The following is a 14,372-nucleotide window of genomic DNA, read 5'->3' on the forward strand; positions in this document are numbered from 1 at the left end:
CTCCCTGGTCCAAGTATAGTTCTCTTATTAGGAGCTGCACGTCAATCATCATGACGTGTCAGCTCTTCGAGAAGCTTCTAGGCTCTTCCCTCCTGGCAGTAAACATGTTTTTTGCTTGGAAAGTTACAAGACTGGAAACAGCCAGTCTTGGCTCCCAGGCTTCGGGCACTGTTTCTTTGCATTCTTGTCTTATCAGTGCACCTGACTCGCAGAGCGAAGACGGGCAAAGCAATGCCTGGCTCCCACGAACTGCATGGAGCCTCTTGCTAAAGCACGATGTTTTATGTCTTCAAAAAAGGCCTTTGCAATTAACCCCTTGCAAGCATGCAGGCTCACCCAGTTTGAGAGTCCTGGTTGATGTCAGCATTTTCCTCCACGCTTCGAATAGGCTCTAATACACACAAGATAGCTCAGTGGGTTAGTGCAAATGCAGGTTACTGCAAGCGCCTAGCAGCTTATCACTACATTCCACCCCTTTCGAAGTGAGGCCTGAAAATGCTGACTCAGTTCCATGATCTGGAAGCATGCACAGTGTGCTGTAGGCCAATTAAGCGTTTCTCTAGCGCAGACATTCTAGTATAAAGGAAAGACATTCTGCGCAAGAGCCCAATGAAGACGATAAGTATGAATATTAGGGAAATCAGCAACCACAGCAATGGGTGCAGTATTATATTAAGCAGTTTAGTGGAGGAGGGAGACCATCCAGTGAATATATCCCACCAGTGGTGAGTAGTAACAGATTGCAGATGGTCAGCAGTTTTGATTAATTGGTTTCTGTCTATTATTAGCTTGTACTCTGCAGAAATAGCTGAGGTAGCTAGCGTCTGGAAATCTTTCCAAGCAGTTTGAGCAAACTGTCTAATAGCTTGAAGCCGGGCAGTAATCACTCCATAGGATAGAGTCCAGTTAAGCAAATGCGTGAGCTCAGCATGCAGAGTAGTGTGAGACCACTGGGTTAAAGAATATAGGGTATGAGTAACAATGTCTAGGATAGTCACAACTTGATCTACGCAAAATACTTGAGGATTCCCTAATAACCTATAATTGTTAATAAGCAAGGAATGATTAGTAACTACGCAAGCTGTATGCTGATCTATCTGAAAGATGTCAGTCCCATTTATGTGGTATTGCATCCAGGTGCACTCCCCTGCTACGGGATGTATGCATGGGTCCGGAACCCTCCCAGTTAGGGGACACACCCATCCCTGATCCCAGGGCATGCAGGTGTGACTGTGGATGGTGTAGTTTTGGCTGTCTAACCATTCCCCTCGTATTTGCGGAACCCACCAGGAACCATTGATTTTCATAGGCAGTACTATAAAAGGGCACCATATTTCTAGAGCATAAGCGGTCCTACTCACTTGCATTAACGCATGGCAGGTGTTATTCATGCAATCAAAAGCAAGCGGCTTAATCCATATGTCTGCTGGTAACTGTAGCTCTGTGTGCCAGTGGGTTGAAGATAGTCGCCCCCATTCGGAGCGGAAAGCCAACACCTGCTGATTTAGCAAAGTTTGCCATAAAATACATCGTGTGTCTTTAGCAGTTTTGTTGACCTGTCCTATGGCAGAGAAAATGTCTTCATAGCTGAAATTCTGCCACTTCCAATGGTTGCCAATACTTGTAGTAGTGTTGCGCAGGGTAGGACTTATCAATGGGCCCCACTGAGCCAGAAGTTTTATAGCGCCGCTGGCATCAGAACCCATAGTGGCTAACTTGTTGCGCACAGTTTCTATGTCAAAAGCATTTAAAGCCCCCGTTCCCACTCCCGCTGCACCCGCAATCAATGAATCTAAACCCCTAGCTACGCGCAATTTGGTGATGGGCCATAGAAATTGACTCCATTTATAGCAGCTTGGTAGTACTAAGGAGACATTGCCCCGTGACAAGTCTATGTCTAAGTGTACCTCTGAAATAAAGGAAGCGTGCATCACATGTCTGCAATTTAAATGTTGTCTTACTATTGGAAAATCTAGCAGTTTTACCAACTCCACTTTGTGAGATTTGAAAAACACCATCCTCCAAGTGGGATGCCTACCATGTACAATATTGGTTTTTGATACAAACACCATACTACCATCTGGTATAGGCTGTTTCAACGTACAATTATATGAAGAACATGTGGCTAAGTTATAGTCCAGAAAATCTTGGCGAGTACACTCGTTGCAGTTCTTGGGACAAAAGAAACATGAAACATCAAACAAATTATTTGATCCATTCACTGAAACTTTTGGACCTAAAATCTCGTAGGCGCCAGTCATATGAGTTAGTGATAAAAGGTGTCCAACAATGTGCCAATCTAGAACTCTTGCAGTTCCATGTGGATACTCATTTGTAACGCTTTTCTCACAGGTTACGGTGCGGTTGTAGTTATCACGCAGGACTGGAGCATCAGGTGTAGTGCATGCGATTCTCAGAGTCCATGTAGTGTCTTGCAATAACCCACTCTTTACAGAGAAAGCGTTGGTTTGGCAGGCCAGGAGCACCCACAGCAAGGCAAGTCCCATCCCCTTCATACTGCTCTACGTTCGTGGTGTGAGCCTAGTAGCGGGAATATAAACAGGCACATCAGAATTATGCAAAAGTACAACATAAGTACTTCCAACACCTTGACTTAACACTTCCCCAGCCTCAGGCTTTTTGTTAGGATGGTGCACCCACACCTTTTTTCCTGTGCTACCGAAGCCTCCTTCCCCCCTCAATGTAGTGTCTGGAGATTGCTTGCTTTCTACTACTAGGGGGACAACTGCTTGTTCACAAATCAATTGTGCAATTCGGTCATATTTGGTTAATGGTACTGCAGATGCACCAGCATTATGTAAAAGTACCGAAACAGTCCCTCTATAATCAGGATCAATCACACCTCCTAATATGTCAATGCCTTGTTTTGCCAGGCTGGATCGTGCAGCAATGCGTCCATAAGTGCCAGCCGGCAATTTGATGCCAATACCCAGCGAGATGGATTTGGTTTGCCCCGCCGGTATAACATCATCTTCACAGGTAGATAGATCAAGTCCAATGCTGCCTGCAGTGGCTTGCACAGGCAGCTTAGCTTCTTTGTCCGTTTTCCACACAACAAGAGTCTTTGTAGATTCCACTTTCTCACTTGTCAGTCTCACAAAGGGTGTCTGGCGATTTCCCAGTGGACGATTGTTCAGTTCAAACAGTGCATGTGCCAGATGTTTGGACCACCCCTTGAGAGTGTGAGTCTTAGTCAGCTTCTTTATTTGTTGCTTGAGCAGCCCATTGCTACGTTCCACCAAAGCAGAGGATTCTGGGTATCGGCTGATGTGCAGTGTCCACTTTATGCCGTGCTCTAGTGCCCAGTCTTGCACATTGTGTCCAGCAAAATGGCTGCCTTGGTCTGATTGGATTTCATCCGGGATGCCATAGTGTCTGATGAGGTATTCCATGCCTTGCAAGGTAGCCCGTTGATCTGCATGGGCAGCTGGATAAGCTAATAACAGTCCAGAGTATGTGTCTACCATGGTCAACACATAATGCTTTCCATTCTCGGGCGGTAAAGGGCCAATGTAGTCAACTTGCCATACGCTAGCAGCTCTTTCACCTCTTCTCAAAGGGCCTTGAGGCTTCCTCTCCAGAGGGTAGTGCTTCACTTCACTGCACACGGAACATTGGGAGGCAGCTTGTCTGGCTTGATCCATGGTAATGGGCAATTGTCTCTTTTTTGCCCATTGGTAAGTTCCTGTTTGCCCTACATGCCCTGAGGTTTGGTGTGCCCAATCCGCCATCCCTTGCAGCACCTCAGCTTCTTGCGGTGTTGTCACTGGGCGAATCTTTGCCATTTGGTCCACTTCATTGTTGAACAGGGCAGCCAGTGAGGTGTCAGGGGGCATGTGTGCATCGACATGCCCAATGCAGATTTTGCACCTCTCACCTTTGCACCACATCTCTTCCCAGATGTCTGGCCCTCCCCAGATCGGTGTGTTCTTGATCTGCCAACCATCTCTTCTCCATGCCGGTGCCCAATGTGTCAGGCCTTGATATGTGGCCCAACTGTCTGTGTATATGTATGCAGTTTCTGTTTCCTTCACTTGTTCAATCACGGAGGCCACTGCTTGCAGTTCAGCATACTGACTTGATCCTCCCACACCTTCTCTCATTAGCAGTGTTTCTCGATGGGGCTGGAATGCGACAGCTTGCCAGTGTCTTTGCCCTTTATCATACTTTGCCGTGCCGTCCGTGAACCATGCAGACTTTTGTTCTTCTTCTGTCAATGTATCATAGGCGGGTGCGACTTTGAAGGGAGATTCTGGCAACGCCACAGGGGTGTTTGGTTCAGGCATCGCATCCAGATCTGCTGCCTCCAGCATTTGTTCTTGCAGTCTGGAAACCCCTGTGCGGCCAGCTTTCGCACGTTGCTGTAAATACCATTTCCATTTGACATGAGTGGCGTCTTGTGCTCTGCCACTTTTCCCATTTGCAGCAGTGTCACGCACCCAGCCCATGATTGGAATTTCTGTGCAAATTGTCACTGGTTGCTCGCCTGTGATTCTTTCAGTTTCAACTAGAGCCCAGTACACTGCAGCAACTTGTTTCTCAAGAGGAGTGTATCTTGTCATAGGATCTGTGAGTTTCCTTGACCAGAACCCCTGTGGCACTCTTTTATGTCCTTGCTTTTGCCACAAGCTCCACACAGCCACGTCATTGTAGACAAGAATTTCCAATTCAAAAGGATCAGTTTTTGTCAGGGGCCCCAGCGTGATGTAATTTTGCAATGCATCTTTAGCCTGTTGGAAGGAAGTCTGTTGCTCTAGGCCCCATGTAAAGTCATGTTTCTTTCTGGTGACTTTGTAAATGGGTTTCAGTATCAAGCTTAAATGAGGTATGTGATTTCTCCAAAACCCCATTAACCCAATGAATCTTTGTGCCTCTTTTTTATCTGCTGGTGGAGCCATCTGTTGAACCATATCAATTACCGGGTCGGGAATTTTCTTAACTGACCCAGACCAGATTGCACCTAGAAATTTCACCTCTTGAGCAGGCCCCTGTACCTTTTTGGGATTTATGGCCCACCCCCGATTTTGCATGTGTGTGATCAACTTTTCAGCAGCGTTTTCTACATGTTCTTTCTCAACACTAGTCAGCATGATGTCATCAATGTAATGAGCAATAAATACATTATCCAATTGCACCATCTTTAAGTCTCTGGCAATCAATCCATGACACAGAGTGGGACTATGCACATACCCCTGGGGCAATTTAGTAAAGGTAAATTGTCTGTCTCCCCAAGTGATAGCAAATTGGTCTTGTGATTCAGTGTCAATATCAATGGAGAAAAATGCATTGGCCAGGTCAAGGACCACATGCCATTCACCCACTTCTCTTGTAAGGTTTTCAATCAGAGTGATGATGTCTGGCACCGCCGTAGCTAAGGGCGGCACCTTCTTGTTCAAAATGCGGTAATCAATTGTCAGACGCCATGCCCCATCCGGGCGGCGGACAGGCCAGATCGGCGAGTTGAATGGACTGACTGCCGGCCTCATTATGCCAGCTTTCACCAATGACTCAATAGTTTCACCAATCTCTTTATGTCCTCCTGGCAACCGGTACTGTTTCACACACACTGGGTCAGCAGGAGGAGGTAAATGCAAGGGGGACCATTTGGCATGCCCAACCACAACAGGGTTAACAACTCTCACATGGATTTTTCAATTGCCAAAAACAAATTCGCCTAAATCTGTAGTCACACTTTTGCCCAACAACACATCCATGCCAAGGATGTACTCTGGTATATCTGCAATCAAAACATTTGCTGTGAAAGGCAATCCCTCGCCAATTGACATTTTTACATTAAAGGCTTTTGCAACAGTTTCTGCTCCCCCATAACCATTGACCAAAACTCTGGGACCAGACAATTTACTGGGATTGCCATTCAGAATGGTTACCTCAGCTCCTGTGTCTAATAGAGCCAAAACATGTTTTACTTTCTCATCCAAGTACAAGGTAAGTGGCACAAAAGGGCGTCTGTCTCTGGGACTAGTTCTCTTTATTAACCGTACCTCAAAGACAGAGCCAGCCCTTCAATCAAAAATGGGGTCTGGGACCTCCCACTTGTTCTTTGCCAAATCAGGGTAACCTTTTGCTCGCACTTTGGGCTTTAACACCTCCTCTTCAGAGGGTGCAGAGGGCTTAGTTTTTTCCCGTCCCTGTCTTTTTAATTTCTTCCATTTCTCAAGCAGCTCAGATGTGGGTTTACCATCTATCTCTTCCCTTGGAATTCCTGCTTTTAGCAGGTCCACCCACATTTGTTTGCGTGTGATCTCAACAGTATCAGCTTTCTCTTTAGACTTTACACTTTTACCACGCTTTTTTTCTGAATCATTGTTTGCAGCCACTAAACGCGCTGCTTTGCGTACATCCAGCCCTTCTAGTTGCCCTAACAGAAGTGCCACTTCACCAATGGCTTTGCCCTGCGCTGGACCCAGCAATGAAAGCAATGCGCCCTTCATGTGACTCGGTGCATTTCTTAACAAACGTGCGCGCATGCCAGCTGTAAACAACTCCATGTCAGGCCCTGCAAAATTTGCACTGTACAGTGCACACTGCAAACCCATCTCTCTAAGCTGGTTTGTTGCTTCAGTTAGTGACTGCCAACAGCCCCAACTCTCTTCCATATCCATTGGACTCCCATACAGATTCATTAGGGCAGTCTGAAGCCAATTAAACAAGGAATGAGAACCTTGCTGTCCGAGCGCACCGCGCACTATCTGTCCCAACATCACATTAGTAGTGAGTGAACCCATCTTTAACAGTTCCTCTGGGGTTAAGAAGATACTATCGGCACCCGTGTCCCAGATGCGAAGGAACCAAGTCAAAAGTGCTTCACCTAGCTTCTGTCTAAATAACTTAGCAATCTCTAAAAGCTCTGTCTGTGTATAATCACGGACAATCCTTGTATTTTGAATATTTGCACCGCCAGCTTGGCCTTTTGATTTGTTAGTGATTAACGGCCGTGCTGGATAAACACATTTCTTTGGAGCACATTCCAGCTCCTCTTCATCAGACCAATTTAATTCAGCAAGTCTAATTTCAACAGACTCATTCCAGTCGTGTGCTTGCTCAGTTTCACTATCACTGACTTCACCCGACCATAAATTTGGGTCCCAGTTATCTTTCCTAATTAGCGCGCGAATCCTTATCTTTGACGGATTGCCCCGCCGCTGTCTGCGCTTGTGCGTGGCTACACGCACAGCTAAAGAGGCACACCTGTCCTCCATCTGATCAGCCCGTTTAACGGACGATTCAAGGGTCTCTCTCATAATAATTTGTTGCTCTTGGAGCAGGGATATCTCGTCTGTTAATTTACTAATTTTAGCATCTTTAAGCAATTCATTCTCATGCACCTTTCTGAGCGCCTGCAGGAATAACCAGCCTATGTTCCCTGCTGCCTTTAGCTCCTTTCTGCATTTCTCAAGCGGTAAACTCTCCAAGCACTTACTAATTACCGCCGGGGAAACATCATTTTCAAGCATGTCCCATGCCCTCGGTGCCGAGTACCGATGCAAAATATCTGCCACACCCGACCAAGCATTTGATGCCGGCCATCCTGGAATGTGACAGAGTGCACTATCTTCCCCATTGCATTCATCTTTTGTATTTCTTTTCCAGAAGGGCATCGTGCTCGTAAACCCTGCTCACAGCGCCAAATGTAGTGATAAACAGTACCCGCACCTCCCTGGGATCCAGCCCTTTGTGCAAAGTAAATCACTCCTAATTACCTTCCCACACAAATAAGGTTTAAGAAGCACGATGAACTCAGTCTGGAAAAAAGCCAATCACACAGAATATGATGCTTGCATTTATTATCTACAATGACTAATGCAAACTAAGCAGCAATTTATAATAATGTGGAAATAGAGAGTGCAAGCTATATAATGCCAATTATCAATCACAGATGAATATGCAATTATATGGTCTTACGCTCCTAATGAAATGTAGATGAAGATACAATCTGATCACATCCAGGACCCTCGCCGCTACCGGTGCCCGGCACTCCTCAGCAGAGGAGGGGAGGACTGGCCAAGCCCCCACAGTCCTACACCAGAGCGGGGATGTGATGTTAGGAACCTCGGCCCTGATAGCGCACAGCTGGTCGTCCAGGCACTGTCCTTGATACGCACGCCTTTCCAACAGTCCAGGATGAGTCCCCCCTCCCTGGTCCAAGTATAGTTCTCTTATTAGGAGCTGCACGTCAATCATCATGACGTGTCAGCTCTTCGAGAAGCTTCTAGGCTCTTCCCTCCTGGCAGTAAACATGTTTTTTGCTTGGAAAGTTACAAGACTGGAAACAGCCAGTCTTGGCTCCCAGGCTTCGGGCACTGTTTCTTTGCATTCTTGTCTTATCAGTGCACCTGACTCGCAGAGCGAAGACGGGCAAAGCAATGCCTGGCTCCCACGAACTGCATGGAGCCTCTTGCTAAAGCACGATGTTTTATGTCTTCAAAAAAGGCCTTTGCAATTAACCCCTTGCAAGCATGCAGGCTCACCCAGTTTGAGAGTCCTGGTTGATGTCAGCATTTTCCTCCACGCTTCGAATAGGCTCTAATACACACAAGATAGCTCAGTGGGTTAGTGCAAATGCAGGTTACTGCAAGCGCCTAGCAGCTTATCACTACAGCAGGGACCCCATATGCAGGGATGTACCTTGCATTCTATGACTATACAGGCATACAATGCGTTCACTGGCTATGGTTGGCACCCCTGATCCATTGTAGTCTTGGCTAAACATGTGGTGGCAGGGACCCCATATGCGGGGCTGCACCTTACATTCTATGACCATACAATGCATTCACTGGCTATGGATGGCATTCCTGATGCATTGTACTCTGGGCTAAACATGTGATAGCAGGGACCCCATAAGCAAGGCTGTACCTTGCATTCTATGACTATTCAGGCATACAATGCATGCACTGGCTATGGATGGCATTCCTGATGCATTGTCGTCTGGGCTAAACATGTGATGGCAGGGAGCCCATATGCAGGCCTGCACCTTGCATTCTATGACTATACAGGCATGCAATCCAGTCACTGGCTATGGATGGCATTCCTGATGCACTGTATTCTGGGCTAAACATGTGATGGCAGGGACCCCATGTGCGGGGCTGCAGCTTGCATTTTATGACTATACAGGCATGCAATGCATTCACAGGCTATGGATGGAATTCCTGATGCATTGTTGTCTGTGCTAAACATGTGCTGGCATGGACCCCATATGCGGGTCTGCATCTTGCATTCTATGACTATACAGGCATACAATGCATTAACCGGCTATGGATAGCATTCCTGGTGCACTTTAGTCTGGGCTAAACATGTGATGGCAGGGACCCTATATGCAGGGCTGCACCTTGCATTCTACGAATATACAGGAATACAATGCATTCACTGACTATGAATGTCATGCTTGATGCATTGTAGTCTCTGCTAAACATGTGATGGCAGAGACCCCATATGCGGGTCTGCATCTTGCATTCTATGACTATACAATGCATTCACTGGCAATGGATGGCATTCCTGATGCATTGTAGTCTGGGCTAATCATGTGATGGCAGGGACCCCATATGCAGGGCTAAACCTTCCATTCTATGACTATGCAGGCATACAATGCATTCACTGGCTATGGATGGCATTCCTGATGCATTTTAGTCTCTACTAAACATGTGATAGCAGGGACCCCATATGCGGGGCTGCACCTTGCATTCTATGACTATACAGGCATACAATGCATTCACTGGCTATGTATGGCATTCCTGATGCACTGTAGTCTGTGCTAAACATGTGAAGGCATGGACCCCATATGCAGGGCTGCACCTTGCATTCTATGACTATAGAGGCATACAATTCATTCAATGGCTATGGATGACATTCCTGGTGCACTGTAGTCTGGGCTAAACATGTCGTGGCAGGGACCCCATATGCGGGGCTGCACCTTGCATTCTATGACCATACAATGCATTCACTGGCTATGGATGGCATTCCTGATGCATTGTAGTCTGGGCTAAACATGTGATGGCAGGGACCCCATATACAAGGCTGTCCCTTGCATTCTATGACTATACAGGCATACAATGCATTCACTGGCTATGGGTGGCATTCCTGATGCATTGTAGCCTGGGCTAAACATGTGAGGTCAGTGACCCCATATGCCCGACTGCACCTTGCATTCTATGACTATACAGGCAACACTGCATTCACTGGCCATGGATGGCATTCCTGATGCACTGTAGTTTGGGCTAAACATGTGATGGCAGGGAGCCCATATGCAAGGCTGTACCTTGCATTCTATGACTATACAGGCATACACTGCATTCACTGGCAATGGCTGGCATTCCTGATGCATTGTAGTCTGTACTAAACATGTGATGGTAGGGAGCCCATATGCAGGCCTGCACCTTGCATTCTATGACTATACAGGCGTGCAATGCATTAACTGGCTATGGATGGCATTTCTGATGCATTGTAGTCTGGTCTAAACATGTGATGGCAGAGAACCCATGTGCAGGGCTGCACCTTGCATTCTATGACTATACAATGCATTCACTGGCTATTGATGTCAATCCTGATGCATTGCAGTCTGGGCTAAACATGTGATGGCAGGGATCCCATATGCGGGGCTGCACCTTGCCTTTTATGACTATACAGGCATACAATGCATTCACAGGCTATAGATGGAATTCCTTATGCATTGTAGTCTGGGCTAAACATGTGATGTCAGGGACCCCATATGCCCGACTGCACCTTGCATTCTATGACTATAAAGGCAACAATGCATTCACTGGCTATGGATGGCATTCCTGATGCCCTGTAGTTTGGGCTAAACATGTGATGGCAGAGACCCCATATGCAAGGTTGTACCTTGCATTCTATGACTATACAGGCATACAATGCATTCACTGGCAATGTATGGCATTCCTGATGCATTGTAGTCTAGGCTAAACATGTGATGGCAGGGAACCCATATGCGGGGCTGCACCTTGCATTTTAAGACGATAAAGGCATACAATGCATTCACTGGCTATGGCTGGCATTCCTGATGCATTGTAGTCTGTACTAAACATGTGATGGTAGGGAGCCCATATTCAGGCCTGCACCTTGCATTTTATGACTATACAGGCAACAATGCATTTACTGGCTATGGATGGCATTCCTGATGCACTGCAGTCTGAGCTAAACATGTGATGGCAGGGACCCAATATGCAGGGCTGCACCTTGCATTCTATGACTATACAGGCAACAATGCATTCACTGGCTATGGATGGCATTCCTGATGCATTGTAGACTGGGTTAAATATCTGATCGCAGAGACCCCATATGCAAGGCTGCACCTTGCATTCTGTGACTATACAGGCATACAATGCAGTCACTGGCTATGGATGGCATTCCTGATGCATTGTAGTCTGGGCTAAACATGTGATGGCAGGGATCCCATATGCGGGGCTGCACCTTGCATTTTATAACTATACAGGCATTCAATGCATCCACGGGCTATGGATGGAATTCCTGATGCATTGTAGTCTGGGATAAACATGTGATGGCATGGACCCCATATGCAGAGCTGCACCTTGCATTCTATGACTACAGAGGCATACAATTCATTCAATGGCTATGGATGGCATTCCTGGTGCATTGTAGTCTGGGCTAAACATGTGATGGCAGTGACCCCATATGCAGGACTGCACCTTGCATTCTATGCCTATACAGGCAACAATGCATTCACTGGCTATGGATGGCATTCCTGGTGCACTGTAGTCTGGGCTAAACATTTGATGGCAGGGACCCCATATGCAGGGCTGCACCTTGCATTCTATGACTCTACAGGCATACAATGCATTCACTGGCTATGAATGTCATTCCTGATGTATTGTAGTCTGGTCTAAACATGTGATGGCAGGGACCCAATATGCAGGGCTGCACCATGCATTCTATGACTATACAGGCATACAATGCATTCACTGGCTATGAATGTCATTCCTGATGCATTGTAGTATGGTCTAATCATGTGATGGCAGAGAACCCATGTGCAGGGCTGCACCTTGCATTCTATGACTATACAATGCATTCACTGGCTATTGATGTCACTCCTGATGCATTGCAGTCTGGGCTAAACATGTGATGGCAGGGATCCCATATGCAGGGCTGCACCTCGCATTTTATGACTATACAGGCATACAATGCATTCACGGGCTATGGATGGAATTCCTGATGGATTGTAGTCTGGGTTAAAAATGTGATGGCATGGACCCCATATGCAGGTCTGCACCTTGCATTCTATGATTATAGAGGCATACAATTCATTCATTGGCTATGGATGGCATTCCTGATCCACTGTAGTCTGAGCTAAACATGTGATGGCAGGGACCCCATATGCAGGGCTGCACCTTGCATTCTATGACTCTACAGGCATACAATGCATTCACTTGCTATTGATGTCAATCCTGATGCATTGCCGTCTGGGTTAAACATGTGATGGCAGGGATCCCATATGCGGGGCTGCACTTTGCATTTTATGACTTTACAGGCATACAATGCATTCACGGGCTATGGATGGAATTCGGGATGCATTGTACTCTGGGCTAAACATGTGATGTCAGGGACCCCATATGCCCGACTGCACCTTGCATTCTATGACTATGCAATGCATTAACCGGCTATGGATGGCATTTCTGATGCACTGTAGTCTGGGCTAAACATGTGATGGCAGGGACCCTATATGCAGGGCTGCACCTTGCATTCTATGAATATACAGGCATACAATGCATTCACTGACTATGAATGTCATGCCTGATGCATTGTAGTCTGGGCTAAACATGTGATGTCAGGGTCCCCATATTCAGGACTGCATCTTGCATTCTATACAGGCATGCAATGCATTCAGCTATGGATGTCATTCCTGATGCATTGCAGTCTGGGCTAACATGTGATGGCAGGGACCCCATATGCAGGGCTGCACCTTGCATTCTATACAGGCATGCCATGCATTCAGCTATGGATGTCATTCCTGATGCATTGCAGTCTGGGCTAAACATGTGATGGCAGGGACGACATATGCAGGGCTGCACCTTACATTCTATACAGGCATACAGTGCATTCACTGGCTATTGATGGCATTCTTGATGCATTGTAGTCTGTGCTAAATATGTGATGACAGGGAGCCCATATGCAGGGCTGCACCTTGCATTCTATACAGGCATGCAATGCATTCAGCTATGGATGTCATCCTGATGCATTGCAGTCTGGGCTAAACATGTGATGGCAGGGACGACATATGCAGGGCTGCACCTTACATTCTATACAGGCATACAATGCATTCACTGGCTATTGATGGCATTCCTGATGCATTGTAGTCTGGGCTAAACATGTGATTGCAGGGAACCCATATGCGGGACTGCACCTTGCATTTTATGATGATAAAGGCATACAATGCTTTCACTGGCAATGGCTGGCATTCCTGATGCATTGTAGTCTGTACTAAACATTTGATGGTAGGGAGCCCATATGCAGGCCTGCACCTTGCATTCTATGACTATACAGGCGTGCAATGCATTAAATGGCTATGGATGGCATTCCTGATGCACTGTAGTCTGTACTAAACATGTGATGGCAGGGGCCCCATATGCAGGACTGCACCTTGCATTCTATGACTATACAGGCAACAATGCATTCACTACCTATGGATGGCATTCCTAATGCACTGTAGTCTGGGCTAAACATGTGATGGCAGGGACCCCATATGCAGGGCTGAACCTTGCATTCTATGACTCTACAGGCAGACAATGCATTCACTGGCTATGAATGTCATTCCTGAGTGCATTGTAGTCCGGTCTAAACATGTGATGGTAGGGACCCCATATGCAGGGCTGCACCTTGCATTATATGACTATACATGCATACAAGGCATTCACTGGCTATGGATGGCATTCCTAATGCATTATAGTCTGTGCTAAACATGTGATGGCAGAGACACCATGTGCACGGCTGCACCTTGCATTCTATGACTATACAATGCATTCACTGGCTATGGATGTCAATACTGATGCATTGTAGTCTGGGCTAAACATGTGATGGCAGTGACCCCATATGCAGGGCTGCACCTTGCCTTCTATACAGGCATACAATGCATTCACTGGCTATGGATGTTATTCCTGATGCATTGTAGTCTGATCTAAACATGTGATGGCAGGAACCCCATATGCAGGGCTGCACCTTGCATTCTATGACTATACAATGCATTCACTGGCTATGGATGTCATTCCTGATGCATTGTAGTCTGGGCTAAACATGTGATGGCAGGGACCCCATATGTAGGGATGCACCTTGCATTCTATGACTATACAGGTATACAATGCGTTCAC

Source organism: Ambystoma mexicanum, chromosome 2q (genome assembly GCF_040938575.1).
Source record: "Ambystoma mexicanum isolate Mex_15411 chromosome 2q, UKY_AmexF1_1, whole genome shotgun sequence".
NCBI classification, from domain to species: Eukaryota; Metazoa; Chordata; class Amphibia; order Caudata; family Ambystomatidae; genus Ambystoma; species Ambystoma mexicanum.